The sequence below is a fragment of the Ambystoma mexicanum genome, chromosome 6q, assembly GCF_040938575.1.
Source record: "Ambystoma mexicanum isolate Mex_15411 chromosome 6q, UKY_AmexF1_1, whole genome shotgun sequence".
NCBI lineage: Eukaryota > Metazoa > Chordata > Amphibia > Caudata > Ambystomatidae > Ambystoma > Ambystoma mexicanum.
In genome coordinates this window covers 3,591,376-3,605,698 of record NC_090937.1, presented here as the reverse complement: position 1 = coordinate 3,605,698, position 14,323 = coordinate 3,591,376, and the positions used below count along the sequence as shown (strand labels likewise).

Genomic DNA, 14,323 nt, shown 5'->3' with positions numbered 1-14,323 from the left:
CCACTGGCGCCAGGACTGGGTCCAAAAGGTCCCAATTGGGACTGGTTGGCACTCGGAACCTGGGTTATGGATCTGCTTCCAAGGGAGTTGGGAAAACCCTGACCTTTTGGAAGCAGAGATCATGACAGTATTCCTGGGATGGGCGGGAAGATTCACACGTTCGCCTACGAGGTGCCGAACAATAAATGGTCCAGTCCTGAGACACGTACGCCGACCCGCGCAGCATAAAAGTGCGCGCAAACAACAAACAAGCTCATACGCCAGGATGAATATACCATTCCTAGCAGCAGTGGCCGTGGGTTACCAAAGGAGGAGGAGGAGGATAGTGAGGGCCCGAATTTCAGCCTCCACCAGGCTCCCACACATGTTCCCCTGCACCCCCACCCCCCAGCAGTGCAGGGGCAGCCTCCACCAGGCCCCCACCCATGTCTACCACCCCCCCACCCCCCAGCCACCAGGGGCAGCCTCCACCAGGCCCCCACTCATGTCCCCTATCACCCCCACCCCCCAGCCACCAGGGGCAGCCTCCACCAGGCCCCCACTCATGTCCCCTATCACACCCACGCCCCAGTAGTGTAGGGGCAGCCTCCACCAGGCTCCCACCCATGTCTACCACAACCCCAACCCCCAGCAGTGCAGGGGCAGCCTCCACCAGGCAACCACTCATGTCTACCACCACCCCCACCCCCCAGCAGTGCAGGGGCAGCCTCCACCAGGCCCCCACCCATGTCTACCACCACCCCCACCCCCAGCCACCAGGGGCAGCCTCCACCAGGCTCCCACACATGTCCCCCTGCACCCTCACCCCCCAGCCACCAGGGGCAGCCTCCACCAAGCCCTCACTCATGTCCCCTATCACCCCCACCCCCCAGCAGTGCAGGGGCAGCCTCCACCAGGCCCCTACCCATGTCTACCACCACCCCCACCCCCCAGCCACCAGGCTGTCCCCCTGCACCCCCACCCCCGGCCACCAGGGGCAGCCTCCACCAGGCCCCCACTCATGTCTACCACCACCCCCACCCCACCAGCAGTGCAGGGGCAGCCTCCAAGAGGCCCCCACCCATGTCTACTACCACCCCCACCCCCCAGCCACCAGGGGCAGCCTCCATCAGGCTCCCACACCACCCCCACCCCCCAGCCGTGCGATTGGCCTGGGTACGTGTACTTCGGGGTGCGCGGGAAGTCCCACACGCGATTGGCCTGGGTACGTGGACTACGGGGTGCGCGGGAAGTCCCACACGCGATTGGCCTGGGTACGTGTACTTCGGGGTGCGCGTGAACTTCCACACGCGATTGGCCTGGGTACGTGTACTTCGGGGTGCGCGTGAACTTCCACACGCGATTGGCCTGGGTACGTGTACTTCGGGGTGCGCGGGAAGTCCCACACGCGATTGCCCTGGGTACGTGTACTACGGGGTGCGCGTGAACTTCCACACGCGACTGGGCCTGTGAGAGGGGGGTACATGTATTCCAGGGGTGGGCGGGAATATTTACCCGCGACTGGGCCTGGGAGAGCGTGCAACGTGTATCCTGGGGTGGGCGGGAAGATTCACACGTTCGCCTACGACGTGCCGAACAATAAATGGTCCAGTCCTGAAGCAGGCGTACGTCGACCCGCGCAGCATAAAAGTGCGCGCAAACAACAAACAAGCTCATACGCCAGGATGAATATACCATTCCTAGCAGCAGTGGCCGTGGGTTACCAAAGGAGGAGGAGGAGGATAGTGAGGGCCCGAATTTTCACTCCCATTTTTGGGATGCCTGATGACCAGGTGTATGGGAGGTACAGGTTTCCCCCACACATAATACTGGACCTCGTCAGTGAGTGGGAGGATGACCTCACATCACCCACCCTGTGCTCCCAAGCACTCAGCCCCCTGGAGGTCCTCAATGTACTGCACTTCTTGGCCACAGGATCATTTCAGCGGACAAGTGCCATAGTGGGTGGGGTGTCACAGGCCATGCAGTCACGCTGCCTACACCAGGTCTTGAACATCCTCACTGCACGCCCATCAGTCCGTAGGCACATATACCTGCCCAGGACACCTGCAGAAAGGCAGGCTGCCACCCTCGATTTCTACGGTGTGGCACAATTCCCAAAAGTGCTAGGTGCCATTGACTGCACCCATGTGGCACTACGTCCCTCCAGGGCATCTGAGCACATCTATAGGAACCGCAAGCACTGGCATTCCATCAACGTGCAGGTAGTATGTAATGCTAAGGGAATCATCACCTCAGTATATGCCAACTATCCAGGGTCCACCCACGACAGCTTCATTTACCGAATGTCTACCCTAAGCCGGGACCTAGAAGCTGGGCGGCATGGCGATACATGGCTGCTTGGTGAGTATGAATGCCACTGCACATGCATGCATGGCAGATGCAGAGTTATGTCACTACCCCACTAATGATACCCATCACCTCCTCACCAGGGGACAGTGCCTACCCTCTGAGCACCCACATGATGACGCCAATTCGGAACCCCATCACGCCTCCAGAGGTAAGATACAACACAGCCCATATTGCAACCCGGGGCATAGTGGAGCGCACATTCGGAGTGCTCAAGTCACGCTTTCGCTCCCTTGACCGTTCTGGCGGGCATCTGTTATATGCGCCCCCAGTAGTGTGCAGGATCATAGTGGCAGCATGTGTCCTGCACAATGTTTCAACACGCCGTGGCCTGGCTGTGGACATGGTGGTGCCCCCACATTCCCAACCACATGCACGCCCGCTGCGCATGGGAGGGGAGAGGGCACGGGGTGAGGCAGCCCGTACGCAGCTGGTGGCTAATTACTTCACATAGAAATCACACCCCAGTGGAGTGCACACAGGCCTGGCACATACCATCTGATAAGCAATGATGACTCAACCTGACAATTAAGACGAACAAAGGGACTGTCAACTGTCAGAACCATAGCAGCCTGAGATTGTTCCTGTGGAAGTGTCACAATGTGTGCATCCCTACCTACACAAACACCACCAATGCAGTGTCATGAAAAGACACTTCCATGCTGCAGAAATGAATACCCACTCGCAAAATACTACATGAAAACAGTGCCATGTCACCCACCCCCTCCCCGGCACGGCCACACAACACACCATGGCATGTCATGCAATGTGAGAGGAAAGAAATTAATCCCCACAACATGCCCCAAGTGTCACCAGCTACAGTGTCCCAAATGGAAACATGTCCACACATGAAATGCTCACAGTAATGCAGGACCTACAACCCACATTACCAAATACTTACCAAGAATACCAATCACCTACACAACCTCCAACCTACCTTAAACATGACATTACAGACCTAAAAATTAGCTAGCCTCACCACCTGATGATGACAGCCCTCCGAACACTTCCAAGTATACAGTGTTAGCGCCATGCAAGAGTGTAGGTGCACTGCTTACAACATGGACTCCAGTTCCAAGGTGGACCGCATTGTGAAAACATGAGGAATGGACCTGCAAATATGGAGGATGAGATGGATGCAGAGGCACATATCAATACACCATGCAGTGTACAATACAACAACAATATGCACTATGATTGTATGCACAGTATTGACTACAGACTGCCCACAGAGCTCATGGGAGTCCAATGTCACCATGTACGTCAATGTCACTTGGGCACACCCTTTGCAAGCCCATGGAAACGGGAAGCAGGAGGGGTGTGTGTGACAAAAACCCAAGCATCTGAACCAAATCCATGACAAGCCTGCATGTGCCCAGCCACAATGCAGCGTATGCCCACGGGAGCCACAAAAGGCAACACACTGTCACAAAAAAAAAAAAATCAAAAATGGCCATTAATGGGCCCTGGGGGGTGGGGGAGGCCACCCAGGAGGTCCGAGGACAGGGTGCACACCAAAACCCACCTGTGTGGATCTTGCGAAAAAAAACACCTCCATGGGCTCATGGCCTACACGGCTACCCTATTGTGGGAGTATCACTGCTGTCGCTATCCTCACCCTCTGCAGCTGCATCAGGAGGTGGTGGCACTATGGGAGGCAGCCCACGCAAAGCCCTAGTCTGTTCCTCCATGGCTGCAAGCATGCGGGTGTGGTAGGTGTCGTTCTGGAGGGTAAGTGTGCGGAGGTCCCCATGCAACAACTCACGGGATGCCCGGACCTCCGCCCTAGTTGCCTGCATCTCAGCTGAGAGCGTACGGGTGAGACGCTCCAGCTGCTGTTCTGTCCTTCAGTTTGTTGAAGCCTCAAGCTCAACAACAATCGTCCTGAGGTGAAGGAGTTCCAGCCTCAGGGCTTCCCTGTGGCCCTGGGACTCTATGGAGATGGCTTCCTGCAGAGTCGCCAGTGCCGCCCGCCTGTCCCTGTCGGACGCCAACATGTTCTCCCTGTGTGACTGGCAGATGGAGTCGGTTGCCTGCTGTGGTCGCTCCATCAGCCTTTCGGGGGGGACAATGGAAGTGGCCACCCTATCCATGGCCTGAGCCATCATCTCTGATGATGCTGCCTGTTGGGTTGCCATACCGTAAATGGATTGCTCCCATGCGGTATTGCCAGGTGGCGTACGGCCACCACGTCGGCGGGCACCACACCTGTCTGGGGCAAGGCGAACTGCGCCTTGCTGTGCCGGCACTGCCTGAGGCTGCAGGACTGCATTCCCCCTCTGATCTGCTGGCCCAGGAACAGGATCAGATGTCGCGGAGTGTGACCCTGCATCCGTAACCACCAAAGGCGTACCTGCCAACACTGACATCCCCATTGAGGGTTCTAACCCTGGTGCAGGTGGGTCGGACAGAACAGAATCCCTCCCAGGAACACTCACCTGCGACGGCACGTAGGTCTCATCATCCGAATCGACACCTGAATACAGCTTGGGGGAGATGCAGCCAGAGACACCCCTTGAGAGCACGACCTGCAGCAGTTGTGGGTTCTCACCCACCAACACACAACGTCCCTCACTGGTGGTTGGTCGGCCCTCAGACCCCTCCTGGGTCTGCACCATCTCCACAACCCCAGCAGTATCAAGTGCGTCTTCCCCTGCAAAGACATAAAAGAAAACAAATGGAAACAGGCATTAGCACTATGGCACACAATTAGGGCTGAGAGGCTACAGAAACAGTACTTGATTGACACATGTCCCACATGACTAAAACACTCCCATGCATGCACCGTCACTGCGTGTGATGGGGAGGCAGATGGCACATATTGATGACACCAAGTTGGAAGATGAACACATTTGCTGCATGCTGCCTAGCAGTGGCATCACACATTGGCCAGTGATTGGCAGGTCAAATACACATGCCATCACACAGATGGCATGTACCCTAGCCATGAAGTGAAGAGGTAGAGGAGGTCACCAATTGTTCATTCAGTCCAGTTTGCTCATATAATTGATTATTTTCATTGTAATGGTTCAAATGTTTAACCTGCAGCTGCCAGTCAAAAATGGTCCTATAGCACAGGGACATGTCTAAACTAATCATGTCCAGGAAACTGAGCCAGTCCACTGTACCATAGCCATGTCAGACATGTGACAATAGGACTGAGAAATCCCAAGTAAAAGTGGTGGTATGCAAACAATCTGCCTGAATAAACAGAGATAAATAAGCAACAGTGTTGTGGCAAGATGACACTCCAAGGGCAAATGGCGTGGTGTTGGGCTGGATGTCTAATGTTGGCCGAAGGGATGCTGCTATACCCAAATGCTGGTGCCAAGAATGTATAGGAAGAGGCACATGGGTGACCCAAACCACTCAGGCACACACACCCTCCCCTGGCACCCAAACAGAAGCCCTCCCACACACACCATGCACATGGATGACACACACATGCATGTGCACTCACCGGACAATGCCTCGTAATCTGCCAGTTCTCCCAAGCCTTGGATCTGTTCCTCCGTGACGTAGGTCCCAGCAACCTGCTCATGTGGAGTGAGTTCTATGTCGTCTGCTGGAGACCCACCTCCAGTCACTAGAGTTGAGGCCAGCTTATTCTTTGCCCTGCGCTTCAGGTCATTCCAGCGCTTGTAGCATTCATTAGCTGTGCGCCTCACGATTCCAAGGGCACTTATGATGTCCGCAATGGTCTGCCAGTGTGCCTGACGTTGTGCAGGTGTGGTCTTGGATCCTGCAACAATCACCATTTCGCGGTCATGTGCGGACACATACTCTACAAGTGCATTCAGTTCGGCCTCATTGAAGCTGGGCTTCCTTGACGGGCCGGACTGTGTAGCCGTGTCTGGGGCAACAGCCTCTACTGGACGAGCACTCTTCCTCTTCCGCTTGGAAGGTGGTGGGGATCCTGAGTGTCCTACGCCGCTCTGGACACTAAGGGCAGGAGCGTGGGATTGCACACTCAGCATGGGAGTTGGTGCAGGCATTAGCTCAAGTGTGATGGTGTCAGGGGGAATGTCAGCATGATGGACTTGGACCGACACTGTCCTGGATGGGTGTGTGAGAGGTGGGGTGGATGGAGCCGCAGCTGCCCCTGCAGCCTCCCCAGCCTGCCTACGCGGGGCAGCAGTGACCTAGCTGCCCCTGATCCACGTGGCCTGATGACACCAACGTTCACCGGCGCACGTGGCCTAGACCTGCTGACCTGGAAGTCAGCCATGGAGTCACCCTGTGCCAGGTCTGGTTCCACAGTGTGCTGGTCCAACAAGGGCTGAGCATGGATGGTGTCAGCCACGGTAACCTCAACCAGGGGGGGGGGGCATGGGTGTCCCTGACTGCTCCTCCACACATGGGGGGCTAGGGGCACCCTGCAAGTCATGGCCACGTCCCCTACTGGATCCACCACGGCCACCACTTGGGGCTCGGCCACCTTTGACACCCTTACGGCTTGGTCGCCTCCCAGCCATGGCACTGATGTTATTGTGCGTATGGGAGTCGATGTGAACTATTGTCCTGGGCAATTGAGGGTCAAAGGGGTTGGGTACCAGATGGTAATCGTACCCTAGTGCTCTAGCAAGGCTGTATGTCACCCCTGGGGAAAGATGACGGGTCACGCAACGCACAGGCACCCCAAAAAAGCAAAGTAAGGTGCACGCAACCCCTCCTAGACCACGTGCGTGGAAAAATAAACCTGCACTACGCTGTGACACCCAGAAACACAAGAATGAACGTATGCGTGTCACACGCAGCCTAGAATGACCTCTGAAGGGGTACGCGACACACGGGGCAAGCACAGATGTTAAATACGTGCGCGACTCACCGTCTGCCAGGAACAAAAGCGTGAAAAATATGCGCATGTGCGTGTTGGCAACACCCCCGCCAAAAGAAGAATTGTACGCTGTCTGAGGAGACAGTACAACAGTAGAAGGGAACGCTGTTTCAGGAAACAGGCCCAGGAAAAAGAGGAAACGAGAAAAAGCTGTCAGAGGTAACAGGGAGTACGAACTGGAAACGCCATGAAGTAAATCGCGTGTGAACCGACAAGAAGTACAGAATTCACCCACTCGCTCTAAACGAAAAGCACGTACAAGGAAATGGCGTTCTACACGTACCTTTTATACCCACGTCACAGACGCGCATACGCGATGAGGACATTTCCACCAATTACGCACTTTGACACTCGGACGTGTATCTCTTCATTTTTACACGCGCCATTCTCTACGGCCATGCGCGTGATGTCACAGCTGCGCATGGTGGCCTTTGGGCCAATGAAATCGCATATGCGAGCACACGTGGTAAAATTGCACGTCCGAGTATCATCGCGTGTAATCGGAGGGAAGTGAGTGTACACGCGATTGGCCTGGGTACGTGTATTTCTGGGGTGCGCAGGAAGTTCCACACGCGATTGGTGGAAATCCACGTGTGCTCTGTCATCACGTGTAATGAGGGAAACACTGGTGCGCGTCACGTCACAGACGCGCTTACGCGCTAAGGGCCTTTGGTCCAATGAAATCGCATATGCGTGCTGACGTGCATACGCGCTAAGGGCCTTTCCTCAATTCACACGCAGATGTGCAGGATTTTCACGTGCCAAATCACTCCGTATCAAACTGGCCACGCGTAAGCACACGGAAGACCACGCTCCTGCCCAGAAGGCCGAAGTATTGCCCCCCAGAGCCCCGAGCACGCTCCCACCTGCCATCTGCTGCTGCCTGACTGCCTGCTGCCCACGTGCCCTGCCATTTGCTGCCTGCACATCAGCCAGGGGTGCTGTTGCTGTGACCACCCCTGCTGGAACCGAAGACTCCCGACTGGGATTCCATCGCTCCACAGCCCAGCCCCAGGACCCAGTTGCCCACCCACTCCTGCCTCTGGGGTTGTCATGTCGGGCACTGCAACATCTGGCACCACTGACAACCCCCGGCCAGAGAGGCAGAGGGGCACCAGCTTCAGTGCCAGGGAAGTTGGTGTCCTGGTGGAGCAAGTCCTGGGGCAATATGATGCCCTCTACGGAAGTGTGCGCGCCGACAAGGAAGGACGGACTCGGATCTGGACGGACATCGTGACTGCCATCAACGCGGAGGGGGTGGCAGTCCACGACTTCCAACATGTCAAGAAGCGCTGGGAGGACTTCAGGTCCAGGACCCTGAACAAGGCCCGGCGCCTCTTGAAGGCAGCGGATGCTAAGGGGCACCGGGGCCACTTGTCGGAAGATCAGATGAGGGTCCTGGAACACATATCCCCAGCGCTCCATGTCCAGGTCCTTGAGAGGCAGACCCGTCTGGAGTCGAGCGGTAAGTGTACATGCATCATGATTGTAAGCTGTGCGTGTGGTGATGTGCCAGTAGTGTGCCGGTTGCACATCTGTTTGTATGGGGCCGAGTATGGGTGGGGGTGTACAGGGCTGTGAGGCTAACACATGCGAGGGCTGTCATGTGTGAGACATGGATGGTGCTTGTGTGTGTAGGCTTGCATGCCAAATGCAGTTGTGTGGGCACACATGTTTGGATGAATGTGTATGTAAGTGGGCATGTTCGTGATGTCACGCATGTATGTTGTTTTCAGCTGCATGTATCAGCACTGTGTACATGTGCATGCGTGTGTATTTGACAAGGGTGCAACAGTGATGCAACATGGATGCATGTGACAGAGGGATGTGGAAGCCTGATTGGCAGATGTGACATGGATGCCCATCGGAACACTGCGACAGTTGGCTGAGGTGTACACATGCATGCAAGTGTGGTGGTGTGCGTGCATGTGTAGTGCACTCCCTGTGTTGCATGTGATGTCTGGCTCACCTTTGCCTGCTCATGCTGTTGTATGTGTATGGATGGTGCTGGCAGTTGCAATGTGGCTGTGGTATGGCTCATGTGTGCAAGTTGAAATGACATGTGTGTTGCCGATTGTGATGCCATGTCTGAGGTTTGCCAATGCCACTCATGTGCAACTGTCATGTGTGTATGTGTCCATTGTACAGTGCCCTGATGCCTGTGTTTTATTTCTCCCTTTCTGCAGCGTCAACTGATGAAGAGGGCGGAGAAGGTGCTGTGGAGCACAGCGGCGGGGATCACACCACCAGCCGGAGGCGCAAGGCCCGGCTCCCCTCCCAGGTTGTGATCTCGTCGGGGAGTGAGGAGTCCGGTGCCGCATCCCAGGCCGCAGCTGCCGGGGGGAGGTCCAAGAGGCGGAGGTCGGAGGCGGACTCCTCGCCAGCAGAAGGGGCAGCTGGGACCCCACAGGGCCCAACGGGGGAAGATGACACGGAGTCATCCAGGTTGGTGGGGGGTTTGTTGGAGGAGGAGGCCGTGCAAGCAACAGAGACGGGGTCTGGAGGTGGGGATTCCACTGGTGCTAGTGGTGCAGTGCAGGACCAGGGACAGGAGGCAGCACAGGTCGCGGTAGAGGTGCCTGTGTGCAATCCTGTCCCTGATCCTGTCACTGCATCATCTTGCACCAGCAGGGATGCCTACGTCCAGACCCGTTTTCAGGCAGGGGATGAGCTCACGACAACTGGCCTTCCACTGCCTGCGGACGTGGCTATCCGGGTCCGGGTTGAGCCTGTCCTGACTGGTGTGGCGTTGCGTCAACGGCCATGCGAGGTGACCTGCAGTCTTTTCATGAGGAGACTGCACGTCATCTCGAATGGCTCGTTGACCGCGTCGGCCTACTGGGACAGGTCACCCAGGCCGGATTCCTCCGTTTGATGGGGCTTGCTACGACCCCCTCCTCAACTGAACCCCCTATGCGCCAGTCGTCTTCCGTGCCATCTTCCCACCCATCAGTCACCTGGGTGCCCTGTGGAGCTGCCTCTGACGGTGCGGCCAGGCTGGTGGAGGAGGCATCCCTGCCACAGTCGGTAGTCGGACGTCCAGCAGGGGTGGCCACATCAACAACTGCACCCCAGCCAGCGGAGGATGTGCAGGCAGCAGGAGGCAGTGCACGGGCAGAGGCGCAGCAGCAGCAGCAACGTGGTGGGAGCCATGATGGCTCGGGGCCTTCCACATCGGAGGGGCAGGCATCGGCCGGAGGGCAGGAGGACCCAGGATGGGAAGTGTCTTCCGTGTGGCAGCGGTTGGGCCACGCCATAGATGCGGAGCGGCAGCGGGCGGAAGAGGCATGGCTCACGATGGTCAGGGCGGAGAACTCCATGCAGAGGGCCCTGAGGCATGCCCAGTGCCTCGAGGCAATCCGCAGGAAGTTTGGGGGGAACATGTGGACGGCCCTGCGGTCCCTTGGGGCCATGGAGGAGGAGCGCCTCCGGGACATTGAGCAGGAGTTCGATGATGCCCTGGCCCGGAACATCCCGAAGTGAGCCGTCGGACTAGCCCGCTGCCCTTTTAAATAGTTATATAGTTAGTGTTAGGTTTCCTTTGGTTTGGCTTTATTTTTGGACCTTTTGGACAATGGGCCACAGTTTTGTATATAGTTATTGTATTGGTAGACATGAGTGGGGGCCTGGTGGAGGCTGCCCCTGGTGGCTGGGGGGTGGAGGTGCAGGGAGACATGAGTTGGACATGAGTGGGGGCCTGGGGGAGGCTGCCCCTGCAATGCTGGGGGGTGGCGGTGATAGGGGACATGAGTGGGGGCCTGGTGGAGGCTGCCCCTGCACTGCTGGGGGTGATGGGAGACATGAGTACACGTACCCTGATGGAATCGCGTGTGATACTTCCCGCGCACCCCTGAGATACACGTACCCTGCTGATTTTGCGTGTGATACTTCCCGTGCACCCCTGGAATACACGTACCCTGCTGTTTTTGCGTGTGATACTTCCCGCGCACCCCTGGAATACACGTACCCTGATGGAATCGCGTGTGATACTTCCCGCGCACCCCTGAGATACACGTACCCTGCTGCTTTTGCGTGTGATACTTCGCGCGCACCCCTGAAATACACGTACCCTGCTGCTTTTGCGTGTGATACTTCCCGCGCACCCCTGAAATACACGTACCCTGCTGCTTTTGCGTGCGATACTTCCCGCGCTCCCCTGAAATACACGTACCCTGCTGCTTTTGCGTGTGATACTTCCCGCGCACCCCTGGAATACACGTACCCTGATGGAATCGCGTGTGATACTTCCCGCGCACCCCTGAGATACACTTACCCTGCTGCTTTTGCGTGTGATACTTCCCGCGCACCCCTGAAATACACATACCCTGATGGAATCGCGTGTGATACTTCCCGCGCACCCCTGAAATACACGTACCCTGCTGCTTTTGCGTGTGATACTTCCCGCGCACCCCTGAAATACACGTACCCTGCTGCTTTTGCGTGTGATACTTCCCGCGCACCCCTGGAATACACGTACCCTGATGGAATCGCGTGTGATACTTCCCGCGCACCCCTGAAATACACGTACCCTGCTGCTTTTGCGTGTGATACTTCCCACGCACCCCTGAAATACACGTACCCTGCTGCTTTTGCGTGTGATACTTCCCGCGCACCCCTGGAATACACGTACCCTGCTACTTTTGCGTGTGATACTTCCCACGCACCCCTGGAATACACGTACCCTGATGGAATCGCGTGTGATACTTCCCGCGCACCCCTGAGATACACTTACCCTGCTGCTTTTGCATGTGATACTTCCCGCGCACCCCTGAAATACACGTACCCTGCTGCTTTTGCGTGTGATACTTCCCGCGCACCCCTGAAATACACGTACCCTGCTGCTTTTGCGTGTGATACTTCCCGCGCACCCCTGGAATACACGTACCCTGATGGAATCGCGTGTGATACTTCCCGCGCACCCCTGAGATACACGTACCCTGCTGCTTTTGCATGTGATACTTCCCGCGCACCCCTGAAATACACGTACCCTGCTGCTTTTGCGTGTGATAGTTCCCGCGCACCCCTGAAATACACGTATCCTGCTGCTTTTGCGTGTGATACTTCCCGCGCACCCCTGGAATACACGTACCCTGCTACTTTTGCGTGTGTTACTTCCCACGCACCCCTGATGCACACGTACACAGGACAATCGCGTGTGGAACTTCCCGCGAACCACTGAAATACACGTTCCCCGCTTGGCGTTTGCTGTTTGCCAGCCCTGTGAACTGGTCCAGGGTTGGCGCAGCCCTTTGCGATTATTTGGGGATTTTGAAGGCTTTTCCTTGCGCGAGGGCGGTCTTGGGGGCGTAACTGGCGCTGCTGCAGGGTCGCTGCGCCACGCTGCACCACGCCTGGTTTTGGATGCGAAAATCCATGAATACGCTGCGCGCGGAAATCGATTTTAGCGCACACGGCTGGCGCAGACATTCGCACGGGCATGCTGTGCGCCAGCCGCGTGCGCCACTTTTGTGCGAATTTCTATGAATTACCCTGTCTGCCTTCCCCAGGGTCTAATAACGGATATCTGTTGTGGACGGCCTATGTCGTGTTGGCCCACGTGGTGCAAAAATGCATAAGAAGCTACTGGTACCATCTTGCACCGTGAATTTTGTTTGCTCACAGCTAACCATAAAAGCACATAACCACACATATGTGCTTGCTCATGGGGAAAAGGATGAGGAGTGTGAAGTACATAGAAGGTTTGACTGGAATGTGTTCTGCTGTTTTCCATTTGACCAATGAAGACACACCCGTGTTGCTCTCCTTGCTCCCGCCCACCCTCATATAATGAAACGTGTTAAACTTGCATAACAAAGCAACTCTATAGCAACAGAGGCGCTTGTGATCTTTTGTTTGTTGGAAAAACATGGGAGCTATCATTTTCAATAAATATTTCTATAGGTCTTTTTTTTAATCAATAACCAATTGACAGGCGTTTTACAGTAGTGAATTAATTTATCAGCAGTACAAGAAACATTAACCTTTTGGCACAAGTCAACATAAACGTTAGTCCAAAACAAGCACAGTGCTCGCCAGAAACTGTGAAATTATTCAAGGGTGAAGATATTCACAGGCTGTAACACTCTCCTTGTATCCTCACTAAGCCGTTACTGGTGGCAAACCTAGGGAATGATTAGCTTCGATGTACTCTTTAATATGGCCACAACGCAAAAGAAACCATTGGTGCAAACAAAACGCATTTCTTTATTGACAGTCGATCAGTGGCGTAACACAAAATGGGGGGGGGGCCTGCAAGCCATGGTGAGGCCCCCCCCAGCTCAGCAACAAATCACAGGTCGCGCCACACTCTGGGCTGCCATAGATTATCAAGTTTGCGCAATACGCACAAATGTGCTGTTGAAGGGGTATGCCGGACACTGCACAAGGAGAAATATATAAGCATGTGTTTTAATATAATATACAGCACACTTTCGGAGAAAAATTGGCTACAAAGCCAGAGTGTTTGCAATGGTTTTGTAGGGTAACACCAATCTAATACATGGAAGTCACCAACTGTGCACAGGAACATTAATGCTTTGCTATTAAAATTGCCATGCCACAATGAAAACATGTCCATCTGACTGCACAATATAGAGCAGTGTAGACATGTAATAACATTACAGTAAAGCATGCCAGGCCACATTTAGACAAATCTAGACTGGTTGCACCAAAATGCCAGTCGAAGCAATAACACTCACCAAGAAGAAAACACACATTCAAGGCCGCCTCTCTGTGGCCTCTAACAACACCGCCAAGCTCTTTAAAATCTGCAACTAACTGGTCAATCCTGTTGCAGTCATTACCTCTCCTGTTCCCACCCAGGCCCTCTCTATGGCCCTGTTCTCTCACTTCTCCGCTAAAACTCAGGACATCCTGTCCTCCATCTCCTCTTCCTCTCTCTCTTCCTCCCTTGTCCCCCCTTTGGCCATCTCTACTTCTCTTCCTCCTTTCTCTTCTTTCTCTCTGACAATACCTGATGAGGTTTCTAGACAAGTCCAATCTAAGAAAGTGTTGTCCAAACAGGTGCCCCCCTGCTCCTCTAGAGAACCATCAAAGGACCATATTGACACCCTCGCTCCAGCCTTGGCCGATTTCTGTAATCACTCTTTCACCATTGGAACATTCACCTCTCCCCTT

General features: G+C 55.3%; 1 protein-coding gene across 4 annotated transcripts in view; it reads left to right on the top strand.

Annotated features, from left to right (window-relative positions):
* The window catches only part of TMOD1 (tropomodulin 1), a 720,714-nt gene that overhangs the window by 304,279 nt on the left and 402,112 nt on the right, over positions 1-14,323 (top strand). The gene's annotated exons all lie outside the window — the stretch shown is intronic.